Below are 14,696 nucleotides of genomic sequence, written 5' to 3' on the forward strand. Positions count from 1 at the left end.
GTGTAGACAGCCACTTTATATCATTTAGGACCAAAATTTCACATTGTTAGAGCTCCTCAATGACTGCCCCCAACTACTGTCATATTACTCCCTATAGCTCATATTACTTTTTACAGAGTAAACTGGATCTGAACTTGGAGTCTAAAGGGGGAGAAGGGTCACCACCAAATTACACTTGGTAAGTCTTGACAGCCTCAGGCAACCCGAGAAGCCAAGAGCTATAGTCCCCCGGGGTCCCCCTCAAAAATGACACATGTATCTCATGAAGTTATCCTATCAGGTAGCATTTGAAAATAAGTCTCACTTTAGAACACTGTCAGGTAATAATATTGAGTGGCTTCAGCAACTAAAGACATCAGCCTCTTGGAGATATGCTAATCTGCTTGTGTCTACGAGAAGGAAGGATGAACTGGCAGATAAAAGTCTGAGGCTGTCACTGCCTACAGGGAAGTGATGGGTGAACATCAAACTTCAATTCAGATGAACATCTCAATGCCTGGATAGGAATTTCATTGCCAAGATCAGTTGATCGGGAAGGATCCAAAGGAAAGGAAATAAACAATACATGCACCTCAGGGTGGTATGGAATTTTTATAAAGGGCAAATGGAAAAAATAGGTGCTGAATTCTACACATGATAAACTCTCAATAAACGTTAACAGCAAGAGGAAAGAAGCTTCCCAACAGTCAGTTATGAATTCTGGCCACAAGTTAGTGCAGTACACTGACAAATAATAATACCCCTGAGATGCATACGCTTACCAAGAAGGGAAAAACATTCAAATTTAAGCTAAATGCATATCCCAATATAATGTTTAATATTCAGGATAAATAAGGTCAGACTGTGAAAGTACTGTCATGGGGCAATACTTTTTGCTTATCAATAAGGCAAGAATTCTACCTAGAGACATTTCTTGAAAGTTTTTTTCTAATATTCAGTGGTTTGGTTGGTTCAAATTAAAATCTTAAGGAAATGTTTGCAAGTTAATTGGATTTTAATTTATCACATGACTCTGATGGGATCTTTTTGAGATTTTTAATTTTTAATTCTTAAAATTTCACTTCAAAACAGTATCTATGCAATGCCAGAATGGCTGCATATACAGAAAATTATGCCATCACAACAACCAAAATAAAAATGTTTGGGGTGTTTTTCTACTCTAGGCCCTATGTCCTGCATTTTAAACAAATTATGCCATCTGATCCTTACATTAACTATGTAAAGTTGGTGTTATTAATTCCACTTTATAAATAAGTGAACTGAGGCTTAGAATATCTAAATAATACAACCAGGTCATATAAATAGTAATGGATAGAGCAAGAATTTGAACTCAAAGAGTCTAAAACCAAAGTTTCCACTTTGAAGATGTATATCATGTCCCTTTTATTTAACTGTTTGTGATCAAATGTGGTCAGATTTTTTGTTGAGTTCTTACATTACTATAGGACACACATCAATTGGCCATGCAATATTATAGTGTACATCATACATTTCTTCAGACAAGCCATAATCCATCAAAATTGTTGATCAAACAGGTTCAAAAGCACACAATTTAGCAGAAACAACCTGGAGAGCTTAGTTATAAAACCAACCATGGTAAAAATTTTGAGCTATAGTATTATATATATTTTTTCTTTTTTTAACATCTTTATTGGAGTACAATTGCTTTACAATGGTGTGTTAGTTGCCACTGTATAACAAAGTGAATCAGCTATATGTATACATATATTCCCATATTGCCTCGTTCTTGTGTGTCCCTTCCACACTCCCTATCCCACCCCTCTACGTTGTCACAAAGCACCAAGCTGATCTCCCTGTGCTATACAGCTGCTTCCCACTAGCTATCTATTTTACATTTGGTAGTGTATATATGTCAAGGTCACTCTCTCACTTTATCCCAGTTTACCCTTCCCCCACCCTGTGTCCTCAAGGCCATTCTCTACATCTGCATCTTTATTCCTGTCTTGCCCCTATGTTCATCAGAACCATTCTCTTTTTTTTTAGATTCCATATATATGTGTTAGCATACTGTATTTGTTTTATTCTTTCTGACTTATTTCACTCTGTATGACAGTCTCTAGGTCCATCCATCTCATGACAAATAACTCAGTTTTGTTTCCTTTTATGGCTGAGTAATATTCCATTGTATATATGTGCCACATCTTCTTTATCCCTTCATCTGTCTATGGACACTTAGGTTGCTTCCATTTCCTGGTTATTGTAAATAGTGCTGCAATGAACATTGCGCTACATGTCTCTCTTTGAATTATGGTCTACGCTCAGTAGTGGGATTGCTGGGTCTTATGGTAGCTCTATTTTTAGTTTCTAAGGAACCTCCATACTGTTCTCCATAGTGGCTATATCAATTTACATTCCCACCAACAGTGCAAGAGGGTTCCCTTTTCTCCACACCCTCTCCAGCATGTATCGTTTGTAGATTTTTTGATGATGGCCATTCTGACTGGTGTGAGGTGATACCTCATTGTAGTTTTGATTTGCATTTCTCAAATGATTCGTGATGTTGAGCATCCTTTGACGTGTTTGTTGACAATACGTATATCTTCTTTGGAGAAATGTCTATTTAGGTCTTCTGCCCATTTTTGGATTGGGTTGTTTGTTTTTTTGTTATTGAGATGCATGAGCTGCTTGCATATATTGGAGATTAACCCTTTGTCAGTTGCTTCATTCGCAAATATTTTCTCCAATTCTGAGGGTTGTCTTTTCATTTTGTTTATGGTTTCCTTTGCTGTGTGAAAGCTTTTAAGTTCATTAGGTCCCATTTGTTTATTTTTGTTTTTATTTGCATTTGTTGAAGAGGTGGGTCAAAAAAGGGTCTTGCTGTGATTTATGTCATAGAGTGTTCTACCTATGCTTTCTTCTAAGACATTTATAGTGTCTGGCCTTACATTTAGGTCTTTAATCCATCTGGAGTTTATTTTTGTGTATGGTGTTAGGGAGTGTTCTAATTTCATTCTTTTACCTGTAGCTGTCCAGTTTTCCAAGAACCACTTATTGAAGGGGCTGTCTTTTCTCCATTGTATATTCTTGCCTCCTTCATCAAAGATTATGTGACCATATGTGTGTGGGTTTATCTCTGGGCTTTCTATCCTGTACAATTGATCTATATTTCTGTTTTTTGGCCAGTACCATATTGTCTTGATTACTGTAGCTTTGTAGTATAGTCGGAAGTCTGGGAGCCTGTTTACTCCAGCTCCGTTTTTCTTTCTCAAGATTGCTTTGGCTATTCGGGGTCTTTTGTGTTTCCATACAAATTGTTCTAGCTCCGAAAAATGCCATTAGTAGTTTGATAGGGATTGCATTGAATATGTAGATTGCTTTTGGTAGTGGAGTCATTTTCACAATGTTAATTCTTCCAATCTAAAATATGGTATATCTCTCCATCTATTTGTATCATCTTTAATTACTTTCCTCAGTGTCTTATAGTTTTCTGCATACAGGTCGTTTGACTCCTTAGGTAGGTTTATTCCTAGGTATTTTATTCTTTATGTTGCAGTGATAAATGGGAGTGTTTCCTTAATTTCTCTTTCAGATTTTTCATCATTAGTGTATAGGAATGCCAGAGATTTCTGTGCATTAATTTTGTATCCTGCTACTTTACCAAATTCATTGATTAGCTCTAGTAGTGTTCTGGTAGCATCTTTAGGATTCTCTATGTAGAGTGTCATGTCATCTGCAAACAGTGACAGTTTTACTTCTTCTTTTCTGAGTTGGAATCATTTTATTTCTTTTTCTTCTCTGATTGCTGTGGCTAAAACTTCCAAAACTATTTTGAAATAAAGAGTGAGAGTGGGCAACCTTGTCTTGTTCCTAATCTTAGTGGAAATGGTTTCAGCTTTTCATCATTAAGAAAAATGTTGGCTGTGGGTTTATCAAATATGGCCCTTATTATGTTGAAGTAAGTTCCCTCTATGCCTACTTTCTGGAGGGTTTTTATCATAAATATTTGATTTTTCTTGAAAGATTTTTCTGCATCTATTGAGATGATCATATGGTTTTTGTTTGTTTGTTTGTTTTGTGGTACACGGGCCTCTCACTGTTGTGGCCTCTCCTGTTGCGGAGCACAGGCTCCAGACGCGCAGGCTCAGCGGCCACGGCTCATGGGCCTAGCCACTCCATGGCATGTGGGATCTTCCCGGACTGGGGCACAAACCCATGTCCCCTTCATTGGCAGGCAGACTCTCAACCACTGTGCCACCAGGGAAGCCCAATTATGTGGTTTTTATCCTTCAGTTTGTTAATATAGTGTATCACATTGATTGATTTGTGTATATTGAAGAATCCTTGCATTCCTGTGATAATCCCCACTTAATCTTTATGTATATCCTTTTAATGTTCTGTTGGATTCTGTGTGCTATTGTTTTGTTGAGGATTTTTGCATCTATGTTCATCAGTGATATCGGCCTGTAGTTTTCTTTTTTTGTGACATCCTTGTCTGGTTTTCGTATCAGGGTGATATTCACCTCATAGAATTAGTTTGGGAGTGTTCCTCTCTCTGCTATATTTTGGAAGAGTATGAGAAGGATAGGTGTTAGCTCTTCTCTAAATGTTTGACAGAATTTGCCTGTGAATCCATCTGGTCCTGGGCTTTTGTTTGTTGGAAGATTTTTAGTCACAGTTTCAATTTCAGTGCTTGTGACTGGTCTGTTTATATTTTCTACTTCTTCCTGGTTCAGTCATGGAAGGTTGTGCTTTTCCAAGAATTTGTCCATTTCTACCAGGTTGTCCATTTTATTGGCATATAGTTGCTTGTAGTAATCTCTCATGATCTTTTGTGTTTCTGCATTGCCAGTTGTTACTACTCCTTTTTCATTTCTAATTCTGTTGATTTGAGTCTTCTGTTTTTTTTGTGTGTTTTGTTTGTTTGTTTGTTTGTTTGTTTTTGATGAGTCTGGCTAATGGTTTATCAATTTTGTTTATCTTCTCAAAGAACAAGCTTTTAGTTTTACTGATCTTTGCTATTGTTTCCTTCATTTAATTTTCATGTATTTCTGATCTGATCTTTATGATTTCTTTCTTTCTGCTAATTTTTGTATTTTTTTGTTCTTCTTTCTCTAATTGCTTTAGGTGCAAGGTTAGGTTGTTTATTGAGATGTTTCTTGTTTCTTGAGGTAGGATTGTATTGCTATAAACTTCCCTCTTGGAACTGTTTTTGCTGCATCCTATGGGTTTGGGGTCATCGTGTTTTCATTGTCATTTGTTTCTAGGTATATTTTGATTTCCTCTTTGATTTCTTTAGTGATCTCTTCATTATTTAGTAGAATATTGTTTAGCGTCCATGAGTTTTATTTTTTACAGTTTTTTTTTTCCTGTAATTGATATCTAGTCTCATAGCATTGTGGTTGGAAATGATACTTGATACAATTTTCTTAGATTTATCAAGGCTTGATTTGTGATCCAAGATTTGATCTATCCTGGAGAATATTCAGTGAGTACTTGAGCAGAAATTGGATTCTGTTGTTTCTGGATTCAATGTACTATAAATATCAATTAAGTCCATATTGTTTAATGTGTCTTTTAAAGCTTTTGTTTCCATATTTATGTTCATTTTGGATGATCTGTCCATTGGTGAAAGTGGAGTGTTAAAGTTCCCTACTATGATTGTGTTACTGTCAATTTCCCTTTTTATGGCTATTAGCATTTGCCTTATGAATCGAGGTGCTCCTATGTTGGCTGCATACATATTTACAATTGTAATATCTTCTTATTGGATTGATCCCTTGATAAGTATGTAGTGTCCTTCTTTGTCTCTTGTAATTGTCTTTATTTTAAAGTCTATTTTTTTCTGATATGAGAATTGCTACTCCAGCTTTCTTTTGTTTCCATTTGCATGGAATATCTTTTCCATCCCCTCACTCTCTGTCTGTATGTGTCCCTTGGCCTGAAGTAGGTCTCTTGTAGACAGCATATATACGTGTCTTGTTTTTGTATCCATTCAGCCAGTCTATGTCTTTTGGTTGGAGCATTTAACCCATTTACATTTAAGGTAATTATCGATATGTATGTTCCTATTATCATTTTCTTAATTGTTTTTTGTTTGTTATTGTAAATATCTTCCTTCTCTTGTTTTTCCTGCCTAGAGAAGTCCCTTTAGTATTTGTTGTAAAGCTGGTTTGGTGGTGCTGAATTCTCTTTGCTTTTGCTTGTCTGTATGGGTTTTAATTTCTCCCTCAAATCTGAATGAGATCCTTGCTGGGTAGAGTAATCTTGGTTGTAGATGTTTCCCTTTCATCACTTTAAATATGTCCTGCCACTCCCTTTTGGCTTGCAGAGTTTGTGCTGAGAGATCAGCTATTAAAATTATGGGGATTCCCTTTTATGGTATTTGTTTTTCCCTTGCTGCTTTTAATATTTTTTCTTTGTATTTAATTTTTGACAGTTTGATTAATATGTTTCTTGGTGTATTTCTCTTTGGATTTATCCTATATGAGACTCTCTGTGCTTGCTGGACTTGATTAGGTATTTCCTTTCCCATATTAGGGAATTTTTCAACTATAATCTCTTCAAATATTTTTTCAGTCCCTTTCTTTTTCTCTCTTTTCTGGGACCCCTATAATTAGAATGTTGGTGTGTTTAATGTTGTCCCAAAAGTCTCTGAAACTGTCCTCAATTATTTTCATTCTTTTTTCTTTATTCTTCTCTGTTTTAGTTATTTCCAATATTTTGTCTTCTAGGTCACTTGTCTGTTCTTCTACCTCAGTTATTCTGCTATTGATTCTTTCTAGAGAATTTTTGATTTCATTTATTGTGTTGTTCATCACTATTTGCTGCTCTTTAGTTTTTCCGGGTCCTTGTTAAACATTTCTTGTATTTTCTCCATTCTATTTCCAAAAGTTTGTATCATCTTTACTATCATTACTCTGAATTCTTTTTCAGGTAGACTGCCTATTTCCTCTTCATTTCTTTGGTCTGGTGGGTTTTTACTTTGCTCCTTCATCTGTTGCATGTTTCTCTGGCTTCTCATTTTTCTTAACTTACTGTGTTTGTCTTCTCCTTTTCACAGGCTGCTGGTTCATAGTTCCCATTGTTTTTAGTGTCTGCCCCCAGTGGGGAAGGTTGGTTCTGTGGTTTTTGTAAGCTTCCTTGTGGAGGTGACTGGTGCCTGTGTTCTGGTGGATGAGGCTGAATCTTGTCTTTCTGGTGGGCAGGACCACGTTAAGTGTTGTGTTTTGGGGTGTCTGTGAATGTAGTACGATTTTAGGCAGCTTCTCTGCTAATGGGTGAGAATGTGTTCCTGTCTTTCTAGTTGTTTGGCATGGGGTGTCTAGCACTGGAGCTTGCTGGTCTTTGAGTGGAGCTGGGTCTTAGCTTTGAGACAGAGATCTCTGGGAGAGCTCTCATTGACTGATATTATGTGGGGCTGGGAGCTCTCTGGTGGTCCAATGTCCTGAACTTGGCTCTCCCACCACAGAGGCCCAAGGCTGACACCTGGCTGGAACACCAAGCCCCTGTCAGCCACACAGAAGTTTTGTCCTGTTGGTCATACGTAGATCTTCACTCCCTGCCAGACAGGATCTTAAAAGCTTTTCAGTATTTATATATATATATATAATATATTCAGTATTATATATATATTATATATATTATAATATATAATTATATATATATTATTATTATTATATTACTTTCTTAACTTGGAATGGGAGAACAAAATGCATTTCACTGAAGAATTGCAGCTATGTGAAGAAAGGGCATCCCCTAGACCTACCACTCACAGGAAATGTTTATTCTATGTATTTCTTAATTTTCCCAAGGCAGTTCTAATTCCCTGTAGTGTGTCATTTTGCCCTTATTTTTGAATCCCCACATTTTATTTGCAAAATATAACCACTCTATTCTTAAGAGTACTGCTGTTCATTAATTAAGAAGTTAAATATGGCTGTTTTTACATATAGATATTAAATAATGTATATATATATGTGCATATGCATATTGAAGATAGACATGTCTACTATTTTAGCTATCTACTGATTTCTATCATAAAACTAAGCATGAATTTCTGGGGAAGTAAATAAAACATAACTCTAAGATATAATATAATCATCTTTAAGAATGTGGCAAATACTTTAACATCATGCATTGAAAAAATTCAATGTTATAATAAAATGCTAAAAGATACTAGAAATATGTCATAAAATGCAAATGTAAAATTAGTTAGTATTATTTTTTTATGTATGGGAAAATATACTGAACATCCACTGGGATAAAAAGATAGACATGCCTGAGAGAAAAGAACACACCAGAGTGTAAAGTTCTCCAGCATTCAAAGACCTTTGGTTCCAACATTCTTCTACAGGATGACATGTCACTGTCTTCCTTCCTCAAATCCTGTGGCCAGCACTTCATGGAAGTTGCTGCCTTTAAGAGATTATGTAGATTGACCTGAACTTATAAGGAGAGGGTCATTCTCTCCCTGTCTCCCTCCCTCTCTCCCTCTGTACACAAACAAACAGATGCACATGCACATATTCACATACCTGTAAAGGTTAAAAAAGTGAACACTTCTTTGTTTTGATATAAAAACAATGTATGTTCACAGTAAACAATCTGAAAATGTAGAAAACAATAGAAAGAAGCATCAAACATAATCCATAACCTAAAAGCCAAAGAAATTAATTGGTAAATCTTTGCTCTCAATCTCTGTATGTATTTGAATAGAAATAATTACATATTTATATCATGATAATTTTGTCATATTATATGATTTTAAATCCTTTTCTGATGTATTTAATAGAATTTTGAATGCCTATGATAGAATGAAGAAAGGGATTTATTTATTTGTTTGTTTATTCATTTATTGTAGGAAGGATATGATTGTTTCCAGACAAAGATTTAAGGACCCAAGGAGGAAAGAGTAATAGAACATTCCAGTGTTTCACAGAAGAGATGCTGTCAAAGACAGAACTTTTTTTTTTTAAACATTTTTATTAGAGTATAATTGCTTTACAATGGTGTGTTAGTTTCTGCTTTATAACAAAGTGAATCAGTAATACATATACATATGTTCCCATATCTCTTACCTCTTGCATCTCCCTCCCTCCAACTCTCCCTATTCACACCCCTAGGTGGTCACAAAGCACCAAGATGATCTCCCTGGGCTATGTGGCTGCTTCCCACTAGCAATCTATTTTACTTTTGGTAGTGTATATACGTCCATGCCACTCTCTCACTTTTTCACAGCTTACCCTTCCCCTCCCCATATCCTCAAGTCCATTCTCTAGTAGGTCTGTGTATTTATTCCTTTCTTACCCCAAGTTCTTCATGACCGCTTTTTTGTTTATTTTGTTTTGTTCTTTTGTTAGATTCCATATATATGTGTGTGTGTGTGTGTGTGTGTGTGTGTGTGTGTGTGTGTTAGCATACGGTATTTGTTTTTCTCCTTCTGACTTACTTCACTCTGTATGACAGACTCTAGGTCCATCCATCTCACTACAAATAACTCAATCTCATTTCCTTTTATGGCTGAGTAATATTCCACTGTATATATGTGCCACAGCTTCTTTATCCATTCTTCCAATGATGGACACTTAGGTTGCTTCCATGTCCTGGCTATTGTAAATAGAGCTGCAATGAACATTTTGGTACATGACTCTTTTTGAATTTTGGTTTTCTCAGGGTATATGCCCAGTAGTGGGATTGCTGGTTCATATGGTAGTTCTATTTGTAATTTTTTAAGGAACCTCCATGTTGTTATCCATAGTGGCTGTATCAATTTACATTCTCACCAACAGTGCAAGAGTGTTCCCTTTTCTCCACACCCTCTCCAGCATTTATTGTTTCTAGATTTTCTAATGATGGTCTTTCTGACCGGTGTGAGATGATATCTCATTGTAGTTTTGATTTGCATTTCTCTAATGATTAATGATGCTGAGCATTCTTTCTTGTGTTTGTTGGCAATCTGTATATCTTCTTGGAGAAATGTCTATTTAGGTCTTCTGCCCATTTTTGGATATGCTTTCTTGTTTTCTTGTTATTGAGCTGCATGAGCTGCTTGTAAATTTTGGAGATTAATCATTTGTTGCTTCATTTGCAAATTTTTTTTTTCCATTCTGAGAGTTGTCTTTTTGTCTTGTTTATGGTTTCCTTTGCTGTGCATAAGCTTTTAAGTTTCATTAGGTCCCATTTGTTTATTTTTGTTTTTATTTCCATTTCACTAGGAGGTAGGTCAAAAAGGATCTTGCTGTGATTTATGTCATAGATTGTTCTGCTTATGTTTTCCTCCAAGAATTTCACAGTTTCTGGCCTTACATTTAGGTCTTTAATCAATTTTGAGCTTATTTTTTTGTATGGTGTTAGGGAGTGTTCTAATCTCCTACTTTTACATGCACCTGTCCAGTTTTCCCAGCACCACTTATTGAAGAGGCTGTCTTTTCTCTACTGTATATTCTTCTTCCTTTATCAAAGATAAGGTCACCATATGTGCATGGGTTTATCTCTGGGGATTCTATCTTGTTCCATTGATCTATATTTCTGTTTTTGTGCCAATACCATACTCTCTTGATTATTGTAGCTTTGTAGAATAGTCTGAAGTCAGGGAGCCTGATTCCTCCAGCTCCATATTTCTTTCTCAAGATTGCTTTCGTTATTTGGGGTCTTTTGTTTCCATACAGAATGTGAATTTTTTTGTTCTAGTCCTGTGAAAACTGCCAGTGGTAGCTTGATAAGGATTGCATTGAATCTGTAATTGCTTTGGGTAGTAGAGTCGTTTTCACAATGTAGACTCTTCCAATCCAAGAACATGGTATATTTCTCCATCTATTTGTATCATCTTTAATTTCTTTCATCAGTGTCTTATAATTTTCTTCATACAGGTCTTCTGTCTCCTTAGGTAGGTTTATTCCTAGATATTTTATTCTTTATGTTGTAATGGTAAATGGGAGTGTTTTCTTGATTTCACTTTCAGATTTTTCATCATTAGTGTATAGGAATGCCAGAGATTTCTGTGCATTAATTTTGTATCCTGCTACTTTACCAAATTCATTGATTAGCTCTAGTAGTTTTCTGGTAGCATCTTTAGGATTCTCTATGTATAGTATCATGTCATGTGCAAACAGTGACAGCTTTACTTCTTCTTTTCTGATTTGGATTCCTTTTATTTCCTTTTCTTCTCTGATTGCTGTGGCTAAAACTTCCAAAACTATGTTGAATAAGAGTGGTGAGAGTGGGCAACTTTGTCTTGTTCCTGATCTTAGTGGAAATGCTTTCAGTTTTTCACCATTGAGGACGATGTTGGCTGTGGGTTTGTCATATAGGGCCTTTATTATGTTGAGGAAAGTTCCCTCTATGCCTACTTTATGAATGGTTTTTATCATAAATCGGTGTTGAATTTTGTCAAAAGTTTCTCTGCATCTATTGAGATGATCATATGTTTTTTCTCCTTCAATTTGTTAATATGGTGTATCACATTGATTGATTTGCGTATATTGAAGAATCCTTGCATTCCTAGAATAAACCTCACTTGATCGTGGTGTATGATCTTTTCAATGTGCTGTTGGATTCTGTTTGCTAATATTTTGTTGAGGATTTTTGCATCTATGTTCATCAGTGATATTGGCCTGTAGTTTTCTTTCTGTGTGACATCTTTGTCTTGTTTTGGTATCAGGGTGATGGTGGCCTTGTAGAATGAGATTGGGAATGTTCCTCCCTCTGCTATATTTTGAAAGAGTTTGAGAAGGATAGGTGTTAGCTCTTCTCTAAATGTTTGGTAGAATTCGCCTATGAAGCCATCTGGTCCTGGGCTTTTGTTTGTTGGAAGATTTTTAATCACAGTTTCAATTTCAGTGTTTGTGATTGGTCTGTTCATATTTTTCATTTCTTCCTGGTTCAGTCTTGGCAGGTTGGGCATTTCTCAGAATTTGTCCATTTCTTCCAAGTTGTTCATTTTATTGGCATATAGTTGCTTGTAGTAATCTCTCATGATCTTTTGTATTTCTGCAGTGTCAGTTGTTACTTCTTTTTCATTTCTAATTCTATTGACTTGGGTCTTCTCCCTTTTTTTCTTGATGAGTCTGGCTAATGGTATATTAATTTTATTTATCTTCTGAAAGAACTAGCTTTTAGTTTTATTGATCTTTGCTATCAATTCCTTCATTTTTTTTTCATTTCTTTCTGATCTGATCTTTATGATTTCTTTCCTTCTGCTAACTCTGGGTGTTTTTTTGTTCTTCTTTCTCTAATTTCTTTACGTGCAGGCTTAGGTTGTTTATTTGAGATGATTCCTGTTTCTTAAGGTAGATTGTATTGCTATAAGCTTCCCTCTTAGAACTGCTTTTGCTGCATCCCATAGGTTTTGGGTCATCATGTCCCCATTACCATTTGTTTCTAGGTGTATTTTGATTTCCTCTTTGATTTCTTCAGTGATCACTTCGTTATTAAGTAGCATATAGTTTAGCCTTCATGAGTTTGTGTTTTTTACAGATTTTTCCTGTAATTGATATCTAGTGTCATAGTGTTGTGCTTGGAGAAGATATTTGGTATGATTTCAAGTTTCTTAAATTTACCAAGGCTTGATTTGTGACCCAAGATATGATATAACCTGGAGAATGTTCCATGAGCACTTGAGAAGAAAATGTATTCTGTTGTTTTTAGATGAAATGTCCTATAAATATCAATCAGGTCCATCTTGTTTAATGTATCATTTGAAGCTTGTGTTTCCTTATTTATTTTCATTTTGGATGATATACCCATTTGTGAAAGTGGGGTATTGAAGTCCCTACTATGAATGTGTTACTGTCGATTTCCCCTTTTATGGCTGTTAGTATTTGCCTCATGTATTGAGGTGCTCCTATGTTGGGTGCATGAATGTTTACAATTTTTATATCTTCTCTTGGATTGATCCCTTTATCATTATGTAGTGTCCTTTTTGTCTCTTGTAATAGTCTTTATTTTAAAGTCTATTTTGTCTGATATGAGAATTGCTACTCCAGCTGTCTTCTGAACTCCATTTGCATGGAATGTCTTCTTCCATCCCCTCACTTTCACTTTGTATGTGTCCCTAGGTCTGAAGTGGGTCTCTTGTAGACAGCATATATATGGGTTTTGTTTTTGTATCCCTTCAGCCAGTCTGTGTCTTTTGGTGGGAGCATTTAATCCATTTCCATTTAATGTAATTATAGATATGTATGTTCCTCTTCCCATTTTCTTAATTGTTTTGGGTTTGTTATTGTAGGCCTTTCCTTCTCTTGTGTTTCTTGCCTAGAGAAGATCCTTCAGCATTTGTTGTAAAGCTGGTTTGGTGGTGCTGAACTCTCTCAGCTTTTGCTTGTCTGTAAAGGCTTTAATTTCTCCATGAAATCTGAATGAGATCCGTGCTGGGTAGAGTAATCTTGTAATCTTGTTTGTAGGTTTTTCTCCTTCATCACATTAAATATGTCCTGCCACTCCCTTCTGGCTTGCAGAATTTCTGCTGAAAGATCAGCTGTTAACCTTATGGGGATTCCCTTGTGTGTTATTTGTTGTTTTTCTCTTGGTGTTTTTCATATGTTTTCTTTGTATTTAATTTTTGATAGTTTGATTAATATGTGTCTTGGCATTTTTCTCCTTAGATTAATCCTGTATGGTACTCTCTGTGCTTCCTGAACTTGATTAACTATTTCCTTTCCCATATTAGGGAAGTTTTCAACTATAATCTCTTCAAATATTTTCTCAGTCCCTTTCTTTTTCTCTTCTTCTTCTGGATTCCCTATAATTCGAATATTGGTGTGTTTAATGTGTCCCAGAGGTCTCTGAAACTGTCTTCAGTTCTTTTCATTCTTTTTTCTTTATTCTGCTCTGCAGTAGTTGTTTCCACCATTTTATCTTCCAGGTCACTTATCCGTTCTTCTGCCTCAGTTATTCTGCTATTGATCCCTTCTAGAGTATTTTCAATTTCATTTATTGTGTTGTTCATCGTTGCTTGTTTCCTCTTTAGTTCTTCTAGGTCCTTGTTAAATGTTTCTTGCATTTTCTCTATTCTATTTCCAAGATTTTGGATCATGTTTACTATCATTTTTCTGAATTCTTTTTCAGGTAGACTGCCTATTTCCTCTTCATTTGTTAGGTCTGGTGGGTTTTTACCTTGCTTCTTCATCTGTTGTGTGTTTTCTGTGTTTTCATTTTGCTTATCTTACTGTGTTTGGGGTCTCCTTTTTGCAGGCTGCAGGTTTGTAGTTCCTGTTGTTTGTCTTGTCTGTCCCCAGTAGCTAAAGTTGGTTCAGTGGGTTGTGTAGGCTTCCTGGTTGAGGGGAGTAGTGCCTGTGTTCTTGTGGGTGAGGCTGGATCTTGTCTTTCTGGTGGGCAGGTCCACGTCTGGTGGTGTATTTTGGGGTGTCTGTGGCCTTATTATGATTTTAGGTAGCCTCTCTGATAATGGGTGGGTTGTGTTCCTGTCTTGCTGGTTGTTTGGCATAGAGTGTACAGCCCTGTAGCTTGCTGGTCATTGAGTGAAACTGGGTCTTGGTGTTGAGATGGAGATTTCTGGGAGATTTTCACTGTTTTATATTTCGTGGAGCTGGGAGGTCTCTTGTGGACCAGTGTCCTGAAGTTGGCTCTCCCACCTCAGAGGCACAGCACTGACTTCTGGCTGGAGCACCATGAACCTTTCATCCACACAGCTCAGAATAAAAGGGAGAAAAAGTAGAAGGAAGAAAGAAAGAAAGAAAGAAAGAAAGAAAGAAAGAAAGAAAGAAAGAAAGAAAGAA

The sequence above is a fragment of the Monodon monoceros genome, unplaced genomic scaffold (assembly GCF_005190385.1).
Source record: "Monodon monoceros isolate NGI ecotype Baffin Bay Population unplaced genomic scaffold, NGI_Narwhal_1 Super_Scaffold_1, whole genome shotgun sequence".
Classification (NCBI taxonomy): Eukaryota; Metazoa; Chordata; class Mammalia; order Artiodactyla; family Monodontidae; genus Monodon; species Monodon monoceros.